Source organism: Orycteropus afer, unplaced genomic scaffold (genome assembly GCF_000298275.1).
Source record: "Orycteropus afer afer isolate SDZICR_OR568_19922 unplaced genomic scaffold, OryAfe1.0 scaffold00006, whole genome shotgun sequence".
Taxonomy (NCBI): Eukaryota; Metazoa; Chordata; class Mammalia; order Tubulidentata; family Orycteropodidae; genus Orycteropus; species Orycteropus afer.
Genome location: NW_006921593.1, coordinates 26,572,759 through 26,587,880, shown reverse-complemented (window position 1 = coordinate 26,587,880; position 15,122 = coordinate 26,572,759). Strand labels below are relative to the sequence as shown.

Genomic DNA, 15,122 nt, shown 5'->3' with positions numbered 1-15,122 from the left:
GTTTGACAAGGCTGTCGCTTCCTTGCACCAGTCCAGGCAATCAAGTGTTCATTGATGTGACCAAATACTATGTGTAATAGCAAAATACCTGAGTATTTTGTGATAAAAAGGAAAACATTAAATACATAAAGATTCTTCTTTGTAAATAAATAGAAATCATTTGGAAGCTTCATGTGAAACTGCAAATCCTTTGGAACCAGTCTTGGTTTAGGGCAAGACTTGGGTTTGTGCTAAGCTTCTTGAGCTCTGTGGTTCTAATGTGTGTTTCATAATTTGCCTTGTGAGAGTACCCCAAAGGCTTTTATGGTTTCTGTTTATTTGTTCTTGTCACTTTGGGCCATTTTCATGGAGTCTTGCATTCCTGGCTGATGTATTGCTGTCTTGTTGAATATTTTAGGTTCTGACTGGATTGTGGAGAGAGAATTACTTTATTTGCAAAATAAGAAATTCTGGGTTGACATTCCTAGATAACGTTAGCTTTGAAAGTAAATAAAACAAAAGAAAAAATATGAGTAGCTTAATGAACTGAAATAATTATGAAGCCATCAAATGACAGTTTTTAAGAGATAATTAATACTTGTTTTCAGCTGTAAGCGGTTTCCATCACTGGTTAAACTTTCCTCTGTGGTGAGTTGGAATCTAATGAGCGCTGTCTTCTGTCTTCCTTGCATATGACGAAGGTGCCTGTGACCTCTGTGCAGAGGCCGCCAGAGGCAGAGTGGGAAATGCCAGTCTGATCCCCTTGGGTACTCCCTTCTTCTTTGCCATAATCCCTCATAGTTGTTTATATTTACTCTTGTTTTGAGTCTTTCTTCAGAATGAGATGTCTTTGGGAGTGCTGCGTACTCCTCTTTGCTCTTTGAATGAAACTTAAGAAGAGACTAGAGGCTTGTGGATCTGGGTTGCTTTGCTGGAGCTGGCTGGCCCCTGTGTGTAGGGGCCTGGGGCTTTGAAGACCACCTCCACTGCTTTTGGAATTGACATTGGCCAACTGGGAATTTTCAACTTTGTCTAGAGACGATTTTGACATTTATCGTCCTATTGGAGACATTCTCTTGTGTTTTCTTCAGCTTTAAGCTGCTAATGCAGTATTGAGGTGTTAAAATTATTTAGATTATATGCTGACATGGGGAGGGATATACAGGAAGGATATATGATCACCAGGATAACATTGGGAAATGAGAGGACACCGAACTGTGCTCATAAGAGATAGATGACAGATGTTAAAACCAACCAATGTGTTCACAATACCACATTGTTATTAACACCAAACACTAGGCTATACAGATAAACATATAAACACCTGAGATGATCAGACAGGGATCAGTGAATAGAGGTATACTCTAGACCAAGGATAGACTCAGCTGAGGCTAATCTTGTACAGACACCAGTGATACAAAATACCTGCAGTCCTTGCAGAAACAATAGAAGACAGACACAGAGTAATTCCTCACAGACATCCCAACACTATGGGAGAGAGAGCCAATAGAGCTACTACCTCAGGACCATAGTACTGGGGGACACCAGACTCAGTTGGCCCAACAAAATACATAAAAGCGTTGCTCCACATCCTACATTGGTGAGTAGCAGCTGGGGTCTTAAAAGCTTTTAAGTAGCCATCTAGGATGCAGCTAATGGTCTCCCAGCGTCAGAAGTGAAGAAGAATGCACAAAAAGAAACAAGGGCATTTAGAAGCAATTAACCCTAGGGACACGATGGCCCTCGAGACCAGAAGAATAGGATGGTGCCCGGCAACCAGTGCCAACCACTCAGGAAAGGATCAAATCTGGAGATCCTGGATAGAGTGAGAGAGAAAACGTGGAACAAAATCCAAAAACTCAATAATGACCAGAATTACTGGTCAGATCAAGTCTGGTGAGACTCCCAATACTATGGCCCTGAAATACACTCGGCGCCTGGAATAAAACTCACCCCCAGGGGCGGGCTCTAAGCCCAATGGTTAGCGAGATGTACACGCAGACCACTCAACCCAGGGTGCTGCACCCACACACTCAATGGTAATGCATCCCCTAAAGCAATAAACCATAGGACACCAAAGGACCAACATTCAGACTGAGGAAATGAGGGACAAACAGGAGTGCATGATTATGAGGGGCACAGGGGGAGTGTTGCAGGGTAGGGAGGGGAGGAGGCTGGGTTGGGGTTGAACATGGGGAATGAAACTAAATGTATGCGTGACTTTGAATGTGAAACAAGCTCTTAAAAAGAAATAAATAAAATAGAATAAAATTACTTAGATTAGATGGCCAATTCCTTAACTTTCTAAAGTAGCCGTTTCAATTTCATATTACAGAATTTAAAAAACCTTAGTGCCTTACTGTTTCATGGTTTATTGTCATCATAAGTTTCATAGTCATACATGTTTTTTTCCCCTTGATATAGGTACTTAATGACCTTGATTTTGTGAGATTATTTAGATGGTTTGGGAGACCTGATAACCTGCCCTTTTGGAAATAATAGTAAAATCTCCTTGGCACCGTGCAGGGTGCTTTCCTAACTAACGCGTCTGTCTACTTATTTGGGGTCTCAGCCACATAGACGTCATCCCCATTTATCAGACGAGGTCACTGAGGCTCAGGGAGAGAGAAGAAACCTCCACAGGGCAGAAGGGGGCAGAATTTGGATTATTATCTGAGTCTGCTAACTCCAAAACCAATGTATATGAGGGTGTTTTGTTTTATTTTTTTAACCACAAGAAGCTGTCTCTTCAGAGTTGGTGAAATAAAAAATATCCCATTGCTATTACATTCACAAGGTGGTCTTTTGACAGCCAGATCTCTAGATGATGGTCTGATACTCTTTGTCCCCACAGCTGTCTCAGGTGTCTATCCTAAACCATTGTTAACTTTGTATGTGACTCTTATGGCGGTAACGATGAATAGCATTAGCTGCTATCTCCTGTTTACCGTGTGCCAGAAAACATACTAAACACTTCCGCGGATGAGCTCACAGGAAGCTCATAGGCAGTGTGTGAATAGGCACTCTGTGTGAATTGCTGTGTGATTATTGGTAACATGTCTTAATCGTCACAGTAATAAGTATGATTATTACTCCCATTGCACAGACGATGAAACTGAGGTCCGAAGGTAGTAGGTGGTGAGTGTGAATCCCATCCACCCGAGGTCAGAGTCAGTGCCGTGTTTCCTCAGCAGCAGACATCTGACCCTGGCCAGTCAGCCTTTGTGGAAAGCACTGTTTTCCATCTGACTAGTTTTATTCAAAAGCCACTGCAGAATGTTTGGTCTTCATTTATGCTTATTAGATTCAGACCTAAGATTTTTAGGCAAGAAATATTTTCAATTAAGGAAGACTTCTTTCAAGATTGGTTAATTTGTACAGTCAGAGTTATTACATAGTCTAGTATTTTGGATTTTACTGATCAGTAGAATCAGAACAAAACAGGGAAAGGAGAGTTCTTAGCATTGCCAATGTAGTAATTTGCAAAGTGAGAAAGTAATTTTAAAAGTAAACTACCACCATCATCCCTTTATGAACGAAAGGATAGTTTCACCCTTGAAGAAGGTTGTAGCCATGAAAGGAGAGCTGGTTGCCTTTCCCAGAGGTGTGTGAACATGGTTCTGTCCTTTGTAGTAGCTCACTTTCTGCCTATACGACAAGCCTGTTGGGGACCTGCGCCCGGGGTACCTGTTCCACTCACCAGTGCCCTGGTAAATACTTCCTGGTTCACAGCAGCTCGGGGGGTACGAGTGGGGGAGTGGGGTACACGATTCTTCTTGATTTTTTAACCTACTTTGTTAATAAAATTTCTAAACTTCATTAACTGGAGAGAAAGCCTTCCTATGTGAAGGGTAGCTAACAGCATTAATTATTCCCATTTGAGTTTCTGCAGACTTGTTACGTACAGCTTCTGTGCAGTCTGATGTCTGCATCAGTCTCTTGACACTTCCATTCTTTTCTCTTGCAAGTAAATTGTATGGAAAAACCTGTGAACAGGGAAGTCAAGTACTAATACCCAAACAATGAAGCCATACCTTTTTCATATAAGACTTTGCTAGATCTTGTTTAGATTGTGTTGGGAAGTAGTTGAGGGAAGTAAGATTTTGATCCCCACTTAAGAGATTACCCTGAATAACTCCATTCTTTGGACTCATGCGGTCAGTGTGGTTTATATAAAGAACAGAGGATGGCGTATCTGGCCAACCAGGCTCTCACCCTGTGGTTTTGTAGTTGTGTCACTTTGGGCAAGTCATCCAATACCCTTGGCCAGGCTGCCTTATGTTTTTTTTTTTTTTTAAAAAGTAAGAGAAGGAATTAAGTAACACGATCTCCTGTAGTTCGACAAGTTTGCAGACTTATTGCCAGTTCCTTCAGCTGATACAGCATTCCTGTATGGTTTCACTCTTCCTTTTTTTTCCCCCCATATGACTTTCCATGTTTGTTTGTATGGATTTTTTTTTCAAGTTAGATCATTGTTGACTAGTATCTGTAGGGTTTTCTTCCCATCTAATTTAGAAGTGTCTGATGGGCTGCCATTACATTTATACTATGTATTTCCCTGTAATTTTCATGTCCGCAAAGGCACAGTGCTTTTTGAATGTATCATTTTCTTTGGTTTGTATTGATAAATGATTTTCACCAGCTGATCCCAATAGAAAGTAGAATGGGCACTTGGTAAGGTTTCTTGTGTCCGTGTGTGTGGGCTGTAAAATATTTGCCCGTTTATAAACTACATGGTGCTTAAAAATAGTACTTCATAAAAATAATAGTTTAGCTGCTTCATTGGTCATCAGAACAATGGATTCATTCTACTGATTAGTTTGTAACTTTGTATCTGTTCTATTGGCATGTTACACAGTAGCAATGCAGTTTATATTAAACACTTAGAATATAGCTTGTAACTATTAATGTTATACAAATACAGGATGATCATGTATCTGTCCACACGGGTTTCAGCACTTTGCGCCTGTATCTAAAGTCAAAATCATCTCTCCTTCTCTGCAGAATGAGGGCTAACAATGTGAGTTCTAACCCTGTTATGTAAGCTCAGAGATTTTTTTTTTTATAGTTTAATTTTTTTATTTGCAGAAGCATCTACTAGTTTCAATAATAATTCCCTGCTTAAAAGAAATTTAAAATGAAGATAAATCTCATCATTTTATTTATGGAAAAAGAATAAAAGCAAAATGTTTTATTCTTTTGTCATTTGTTTCCATACACTCATTGAGGGTTCTTTTATACTTTCCAAAAGAAAAAGCACATCCCCATCCCCCCCCCAATCCTCTGAATTTTTTCTAGGGCCTTTATCTTCACCTTTTTCTATATTATAGTGGAGATTGATATGCCTTTAACAAAACAATTCAGAAGACAACTGCCAGTAATCTTTTTCAGTAGGGCTGTTTTCCATTTCTAAAATTTAAGAAAAAAGAATAAGGATCCTTAATACGTATCCCTAGAGATACTGTTATAAAAATCTATTGGAAATAACCAGCTCTATCCCTACTTGCCAATTGCATTTCTTCCCCTGTTCCCTTTAAGGAAAGAAAGAAGAGTGAATGTCATTTCCTGTACTCACCAGTTCTTATGGTGGGTGAGCCTCTATGCAGAGGTAGGTCTGGAGGAAACTGGCCGAGTGTATGTTCAATCAGGTGATTCTCATCTACAGTCTAGTTTGTAGGTTCTCTTCTTGGACTGGGTTTCCAGTTCACATTCCACTGTTTATAATGCAGTGGGGGCTGGTTTCCACTGAAGCTGATGGGATTGGTCACTTGGTCTGCAGGGGGGCCAATTAGCTCTGATCATGTGGAAAAGAATGCTGGTTTGTTAGGAGGTCTGTCTTTACCCAGCACAGACCTTGCGGACTCTGGAGAAAGCCTCCAGAGCCCACTTGGAGAAGGGGTGCATTTTTTCCCTCTAATCAGGACCGGCCTTTAGTAAGTTTGCATAATCTTACTTAAGAGTTTATTTGGAAGTTCAAAGGGATAAAATTCCCTGCAGGATTTCCTTTCAGCCGTCTTTCCTTATATAGCGTGTTGAAGTGTGAGATATTTCCTCTACTAATCTTTTTATTTTTCCTCCATTTCTTTAGGGAAGATTTATTTAGATGGGGACTTGTAGGCATGAATTAAGGAATTAATTTTTCTACTTTGGTTTTCATACCCCATTTCATCAGAGTGGGTACCGTTGACTCTAGAACTGGTACTATAGATACTGAAGTTTAGTTCCCTTTGTCTTCATTATTACTGTGATTATCTTTTGTAAGGAAGCAGACTTTTTTTTTTTTTTTTTCCTAAAACAAACAAACAAACAAAAAAAACCTATGCAAATACCCTGGAATAGGAATAAATTTAATTGTTTGGTTCCTTGTAGTTATCTTTAAAATACACACCTGTCTGAAGTAACAGAAGACATGTCTTTGCTTTGGTGATGTGTAAGGGATGTTTCCATGATGAGAAGTATGGCAACATGTAGTAAATTTTCAGGGTACAGAAAACATAACTCATAGCCAGACTGGTGTTCAGCAGGAAAGTGTCTGTGATGCCGCTTGTGGCAACCTTGAAATGAGCTAAGGGTGGCTCTGGGTAATGCCTTACTGAGCAGTATTTTCTCCTCTTTCCTTAGCTGCTGATTTTAAAACTTTGATCAAATGTCACATGTAAGAGGATCTGGGAAACAAAGACTGTGATTGTTCAAAGTACAATCATGAAAGGCCTGCTGGGAAAGTTATTAATGTAGACCAATATAATGCTACTTAGAACGTGAAATCGGCCTTTGTTGATTGCTTCCCCTGTTTAAAAATGTATTAATTCCTTCTTTGCTTCATTCATGCCAAACATTTCAGTACAAGTTGAGACACAGCACTGGAAGCTTTGACCTTCAGAACCAGAGAAGGTACCAGTATGAAGGAAGGACTTGTGATGCTTGCTTCTGGCGTGGACTGGGCGAAGTTACAGTTTTTGTCATTAAATCAGCTGATGGAAGATAAAGAACCAGAGCAAGCACAGTGCACTGTCGCCGTGTGTCGCTCCTAGACATTAAAGTGGGCAAGGCAGTGGGGTTTACTTCTGCAGTAAACTTAGAAGCCCCTTTCCATCATTCACCCGGTTTGAGAGTGTGTTGAGGCAGAAATGACTTGACAGTGATCCCCGATTAAGGAAGAAAATGGCTCGAGTGAAGAAGTGTTCTGATTTCTGGATGTCTGCAGGTGGAAGGCTTGCTAGGGTCTTAGTGACTCCGACTTGCTGACTGTCTGGGCAGTGGACAGGAGCTGGAGTGTATTGTGCCCATTACAGTAGCCTAAAGATCAGGCCTTCTGTTTCCGGTAGAGTCAGGTTGGCTGGAATGACATGGATGTGGGCCCAGGTGTGATGTGCTAATTTCACCTTAAAGCACCTGGGCCCTTCCATCTACACAGAGTTGGTGATTTCTGTTTGAGGTATTTCTTAGTAAGGTAGTTGGAGATGGCTCTATAACATCTCTTCTTTGTCACCTAAGTGCTAGTCACTGTGATTTCTTTCTTTTTATTCAAAATTGTAATGATTAAGCAAGGTGCCAAGATCAGTTACATTATTTTTTTATTAAACTCATTTCTATGGAAGTCCTTGCTTTTCTTTCTGGCTGAAATAATCTGGGATCTACACCATAAAAGTGCCACATTGTGCTTGAAAACGACTGCCTATGCCCATAAGTCATCTCCTCACTTTAAGACGTTCGCCTGATCTCCTGTGCTCTTTCTTACACGGTGCACTTAGCTTTCTTCAGAAGATGCTGAGATTGTCCCCAGTGCTACATGTTTACATCCTCCTACTGATTGTCTTGCTCGAGGTTTCAGCCAGCCTCTGTGTGTGACTAGTGCACACTCACACTCTGTGGACACGGGGGTTGGTGGGGTGTGGGGCATGTTCAAAGGAGGTGCTTCTCTCTTCCAGCCAGGACTCGTATTGACCAGGGGAGCAGGTGTGTCACCCCTTGGGGGTTAGTTCAAGTTTGGGAGTCCCCAGGACTCTTTCCAGTGTGTCTTTTCCCAGCAATGATATGTGGCCACATGCAGAATTACTGCCAATTAGGGAAGCCCATGTGAGCCTTGGTATCCAGAGCTTTCATTGGGGTTCAGTCCCGTAGAGTTGTGTGGCTGACCTTTAGTCTCCAGCCCTTCCAGAGAGTGAGCTCATACTATGTGGCCGGAGGCCTCACCATCAATCACATTGTTAGCATCAGGGTTGGATTATCTGGTAAACAAGGTGAGCGTGGGCTGGTTGACTAATCTGCAGTAAATAGTTGCACAGGTTTTTTATGGTGAACTAAATTGTTTGCTGCAGGTTAGTAAGCACAATTTAGCCAGTGCTTACCTTGCTTATTAGGTAATCTGCCCCTGGTTAGCATAGACTAATGGGTGTGGCTTGGGAGCTCTGGTAATGAAGTGCCTAAGGCATTTGACTGCTAATCAGAAGGCTGGCGCTTCAAACCCACCAGCCACTCCTTGGAAGGAAGGTTGGGCAATCTACTTCCGTAGTGATATTGCCTCAGAAACCCAGGAGGGGTCGCTACAAGTCGAGTTGACTCAACGGCACATAACAACAATAGGTGTGGCTTAAGGGCCAGGGCCAAACCTTTCTTTGGGCTAAATTCTTTTCACACAGACTGGTGGAAAAAGTGGCAAATTTTGCATAGAATATAAACTTTGCATTTTAACTATCCTGAATATCTTTGTTTACAGGAAATTGTTGGGTGGTGGGGGCAGGGGGAGTAAATCAACACCTAGGGTGGGTTTCCCTTCCACTGTTCTCTCCTTGTGTTAGAAAATATTTTTAGTGTTGATCAGAGACCATCTATGTGAGCAGAGGAATACAAAATCCCTTGTTAGAAAAATTTGCACATAAACAAGCTTCAAAGTCTGTCCCATAATTCCACTGTGCTTTTAGAGATTGGGTGCTTGTAAGTGCCAGGTCTCACAGCTGTAGATTTTGTTGGCTGAGTGCCTGTTCACTCCATCTGAAGTTTTCCATAAACACCCTTTTTGGCTGGGAGTCAGACATGCACGCAGGTGCCCTTTTACTGCTCTGTCTCCTCAGGAAGTCCGCTCAGACCAGGCTCAGCCTGTACAGTGTCCTAACGTATTCACTTATTTATTGGAGAATCCTAGTCAGACTTTTAACACGTTAAAGGAGAAACAACCAAGTATTCACTGCCATCAGAGAAGATATTTACAGACGTTGCACACAGGTATTTTAGCACCTTTTACACGTCATGAATTACTGTTGATTTAAGAACATGAAGTGTACAATACAAGGAGTAGAGTTTGCTCATAAAATGGTGCACTTGCTATATCGGATACAAAGCACTGCATTTTAAATTTGCATTTCTTTGCCTTTTCGAGGTCATACATTCCTTTAAGACTCTGACAAGAGCTTTAGACTCTTGTCCATGTTTGGGGCAGGGAGGTCGGGCAGCGTGGCGGGAAGCATGCCAACACAGCATGTGTGCTTCGAGTTCCACGGTCCCAGCCCTCAGCCCTCAGCTCATTCACAGACTACAGGGGAGAAATCCCTGGTTTAGACAGCAGTTTGTAAATTATCCGATGAGATGTACTTTTAAATCCTCTTGTTTACAAATTAAGCTAATGTTTGAAGAAGCAGTCAATTGGTGTATTAGTCACTCAGCTGTTTGTAAGGAAGACCAAAGAAGAATTGATGCTTGAATTAGGATGCTGATGAAAACTATTAAATATACCATGGACTGCCGGGAGAAGGAACAGACCTGTCTTGGAAGAAGTACAGTCAGAATGTTCTTCAGAAGGAAGGGTGGTGAGACTTCGTCTCATGTACTTTGGATGTGTTACCAGGAGGGACTAGTCTGTGGAGGACATCTTGGTCGAGGAAAAAAGAGAAAGGCCTTCAGTGAGGTGGATTGACACGGTGGCGGCAACAGTGGGCTCAGACAGAGCAGGGATTGTGAGGGTAGCACAGGACCTGGCAGTGTTTCGTTCTCTTGTACATAGATAAGGTTGCTGTGAGTCAGAACCGACTTGTTGGCACTTGATGACATCAACAACTTTGTTACCTCGGTGTTGGTGTGATAGAAGCAGTAACAGAAGGAAGACTTTGTTTTGAATGCTGAGCCAAAGTCCTCTGGGGCCATCTCTCACTCACTTAGCCCTGGTCACTGTGGAGTCCTAGAGTTTTTAGACTCAAAAAGAAATTTAGATACCATCTTTTAAATTTTCCATGGAAGATTTTAATATTTTAAAATTTTCAAATTAAGCCAGTAATTTTGTGAATGTATTATGACCTAAAAAAAACCCCTCAAACCATATGGATAGAGTTCTCCTTGACACCTCCATCCACATTTGTATAAACTCAAGCCCTACTGTATTCATTTAAATTATAAAGAGTTTTTACCATAATATTTTAGGATGGTTCTCACAGTGTGATTTTTAGTGGCGTAGTGTCCAAGGTATTTGACTGCTAACCTGAAGGCTGGTGGTTCAAACCTATCAGCCACTCCTCGGAAGGAAGACTGAGCAATTTATTTCCATAGAGATATCGCCTCAGAAACCCAAGGAGGGGTCATTAGGGGTCGTGATGGACTTGACGGCATTGAGTTGGGTTTGGTTTGTTAGTTCTTGTTAACTGTTGTCTGCTGCTGTTGAGTCTGTCTCTGATTCACAGTGACCCTGTGCACAATGGAATAAGACGTTCAGTCCTGCACCGTCTCTGTCACCAGTTGTGGATTGGACTATTGTGATCCAGACGGTTTTCCTTGGCTAGTTTTCCAAAGTAGGTCATGAGGCCTTTCTTCCTAATCTGTCTTAGTCTGGACGTGCCGCTGGAAGCTGCTCAGCATCCTAGTGACACACGGGCCTCCACGAACAGATGGTGATGCTGGGCATGAGGTATGCTGGTTGGACTCAGACCCGGGTCTCCTGCGTGGGAGGTGAGGAGTCTGCCACTAGACCACAGTAATTGGAAATGAGTGTTTTATTAGACAGGAGCTCTGGTAGCACAGTGCCTAAGACATCAGACGGCTAACCAGAAGGTTGGTGGTTCAAAACCACCAGCCACTCTACGGAAGCAACAGGGCAATCTACTTCCGTAAAGATTTACTGCCTTGGAAACCCAATGGGGGTCACTATGAGTTGGAATCGACTCGATGGCAGTGGGTTTGGGTTTTTTGGTTTGTTTTATTAGACAGTATTTGAAGCTGTATTTTTTCCCTCAAAATAATTTCCAGGGTAAATTTTTTATATTAAAGAAGTTGATCTTAGTAGTTTTTTAGGGGTATACATTTTGAAATCATTTTGCCACAAGTATTATAACACATTAGTTGTTTTTCCCCTTTTTAGATATATAGCCACCCGCCTTAGACATAGATGTACCATGGCAGGTCTGGTATCATTTTGGAGGTGGTTAGATCTAGATCCCAGGTATTCTTTGCCTACTTCAGTTTTTCTAGAATTCTGGCTGTTTCCAGTGGATCTGATTTGTGAGTAAATCACTAATGATGTTGTGGAAGTAAAGCCTATATTAGAAGTTGGAACACCAAGGTTCTGTTTCTGATTTGGTCATGACTCAGCTGTGTGACCCTCCTGGAGCAGTGGCGGTAATAATGGCCAATTGTTACCTCAGGTGAGTATGATGAGGCACGGATGGAATCTCTCTCCTATTTTGTCAATTATAATGTATCAGGTTTATGTGTCTGTTCCTGGACTTTGAACCTGGAGGACAGGTGCTGGCTAAATCTTTTCTTGGTTTTTTATTTCTTGCCTCGAATTGTGTTTTTCTGTAGAGTAGGAGCTTATTTTAATGTTTGTTAGAGGTTTGAGTAAAACATACAAGCAAGCAAATGTGAGTAGCATCACTTCTTTGGAAAAATATTTGTTGGTACATACATTAAAGTTGTACACATCTTATGGCCCAGCATGGTTCTCCTCATAGGTATATGTCTAACAGAAATACAAATACATCTTCACCAAAATTCATACCCAAGAATGGGTCTCGCAGCACTACTCGTAATAGCAGAAACCTAGAGACCACCTAAATGCACCAGCAGCAGAGTGGAGTAATACGTGTAGTATAGTCAAGCAATGACGTCCTGTACAGCGGAGCAGAAGAACAAATCATTGTTCTCTGAAACGACACGGATGAGTCTCCCGTAGTGTCCAGCAAAAGAAGGCAGTCACAAGGGAGCATATGCTGTGTTACTCCACTTCTATATAAAAATGTTGAGAAGCGGGCAAAATTAATCTTTGCAGATAAAAGTCAGGAAAGTCATTACTTTGAAAAGAGGTGATTGGGAGGAGCATGGAGAAGACTTGATGGATTTAGAACTCTTGATGGATTTTTCTCAGATTCAAGTGGTAGTTACATGGGTCCATTCACTTTATGAAAAATTTAGGGTTTTGTACATTGATGTTGTGTGTACTATTTTGGTAAGAATGTTATACTTCCACAAAACATTTTCTTACGGGAGAAAATGAGTGAAATACATTTAAAGGTCTCTGAATTCTTTTCTCCCTTCTCTTAACAAACATGACAGTGACCCTTGAAGGCACACTCTGCCTCCCTTGCTCTTCCGTGGGGGATGATTGGGTGTCAGAATGGCACCCTTCGGGGTTTTCTTGGTTTACCAGAGAGGGTGCTATATATCTTGTATGTTGCAGTAGTCGTTCAGTATTTCACTGTATAGTGTTTGATACCTCTAAAAAGTATTTGTTTTCAGAAATGATTTTGTGGAAACAAGGATTTAAAAAAAAAATCTAAATTGGACTAGTGTTTGTGTAAATTGAACATTAGCCTCAACACACACAAACCCTCATTAGTCTAGGTGTATAGAACAGACTTAGAGATGACTTTAAGACCAAGTTTAATGATTCTGAGATAAAATTCTTTTTTTAATGCTGTGCCACTCTATCATCAAAAAATAGTTTTGAATAAAAAAGAGCATAAAATGTCAAACTTGGTGAAGTACAGATTTCCAACAGGTTGAGGATTACTGTTTGTAGTAAATAGAAAAGCCAAATCCTTTTCTTCTGTGTTGCTGTTGTTAGATGCTACTGAGTTGGCTGTGACTTGTAGTGACCCTGTGTCAACAGAGCAAAGTGCCTGGCTGTGTGCCATCCACACAGTCCTACCGCTACCTGCGCCCATTGTTGCAGCCACCGTATCAAACCATCTTGTTGAGGGCCTTCCCCTTTTTTGCCGACCCTCCACTTATCAAGCATGATATCCTTCTCCAGGGAATGGTCTCTTCTGACAACATGACCAAAGTAGGTGAGATGAAGTCTGGCCATTCTCGCTTCCAAGAAGCATTCGGGCTGCACTTCCTCCAGGACAGGTTTGTTCGTCCTTCTGGCAGCTCACGATGCTTTCAGTGTTCTTCGCCAATACCACAACTCAAAAAGCATCAGGTCTTCTTCAGTCTTCCTTATTTATTGTGCAGCTTTTATATGCATATGAGGCAATTGAAACACCATAGCTTGGGTTGTTGTTATGTGCCCTGGAGTCAGACCTGACTCAGCGACCCCTCCTTGGGTTTCCAAGGCAGTATCACTACAGAAGTAGATTGCCCCATCTTCCTTCCAAGGAGTGGCTGATGGGTTTGAACCGCCAGCCTTCTGATTAGCAGCCAAGTGCCTTAGCCACTATGCTACCAGAGCTCCCAAGCTTGGGTTAGGCACACCTTAGTCTCCAGAGAGACATCTTTGCTCTTAGCACTTTAGAGAGGTCTTTTACCAGCATATTTCCACAGTGCAATATGTTGTTTGATTTCTTGACTACTTGCTTCCATTGGTGTCAATTGTGGAACCAAGTTATAAGAAACTATTGACAGCTTTAATCTTTTCTCTATCGTGATGCTGCTTATTGATCCCTTTGTGAGGATTTTCATTTTCTTTATGTTGAGGTGCAATCCATACTGAAGATTGTAGTGCTTCAAGTCATCTTCACTTTCAGCAGGCAAGGTTGTGACATCTTCATGTCGCAGGTTGTTAATGAGTCTTCCTCTAATACTGATGCTGTATTCTTCTTCATATAGTCCGGTTTCTCAGATTATTTGCTCAGCATATGGATTGAGTAAGTGTGGCAAAAAGTATACAATCCTGACACACTCCCTTCCTGATTTTAAACCATGCATTTATTCCCTTGTTCTGTTTGAATGGCATTTTCCTGGTCTCTGTACAGGTTCTTCATGAGTACAGTTAAGTGTTCTGTAATTCCCATTCTTCTCAGTGTTATCCATAATTCGTTATGATTCATAGAATTGAATGCTTTTGCACAGTCAATAAGACACAAGTAAACACGTTTCTGGTATTCTTTGCTTTCAGCCAAGATTCATCTGACATCAGCAGTGACACCCCTTGTTCCATGTCCTCTTCTGAATGCAGTTTGTGTTTTTGGAAGTTACCTGTGAAAATACTCCTGTTTTTGAATCCTCTTTGGCAAAATTTTACTTGCTTCTAGTATTAATGATATTATTTGGTAATTTCCACATTTTGTTGGATCACTTTTCTTTGGAGTAGGTACAAATGTGGATCTCTTCTAGTCAGTCGGCCAGGTAGCTATCTTCCACATTTCTTGGCATAGATGAGTAAGTGCCCCCAGTGCAGTATCTGTTTGTTAAAACATCTCAATGGGTATTTCATAAATTCCTGGAAAGTTGGTTTTAGTCCATTCCTTGAGTGCAGCTTTGACTTCTTCTTTCAATACCGTTGGTTGTTGATCATATGCCATCTCCTAAAATAGATGAACATTGACCACTCTTTTTGGTATAGTGACTCTGTGTATTCCTTCTATCTTCTTTTGAAGTTTCCTGCATCATTCAGTATTTTGTCAATAGAATCTTTCAATATTGCAGCTTGAGGCTTGAATTTTTTCTTCATTTCTTTCAGCTTGGGAAATGTCGAGCTTATTCTTCCCTTTGGTTTTTTAACTCCAGGTCTTTGCACGTTTTATTATAATAATTGACTTTGTCTTCTCGAGCTGCTCTTTGAAATCTTCTGTTCAGCTCTTTCATCTTGTCATTTCTTCCATTTGTTTTAGCTACTCTCCATTCAAGAGCAAGTTTCAGAGTCTTCTGACATCCATTTTGGTCTTTTCTTCCTCTCCTGTCTTTTTAATGACCTTTTACTTTCTTTATGTATGAGATAT

General features: G+C 41.2%; 1 protein-coding gene across 1 annotated transcript in view; it reads left to right on the top strand.

The window, feature by feature from the left end:
• The window catches only part of GIGYF2 (GRB10 interacting GYF protein 2), a 150,085-nt gene that overhangs the window by 60,998 nt on the left and 73,965 nt on the right, over positions 1-15,122 (top strand). The gene's annotated exons all lie outside the window — the stretch shown is intronic.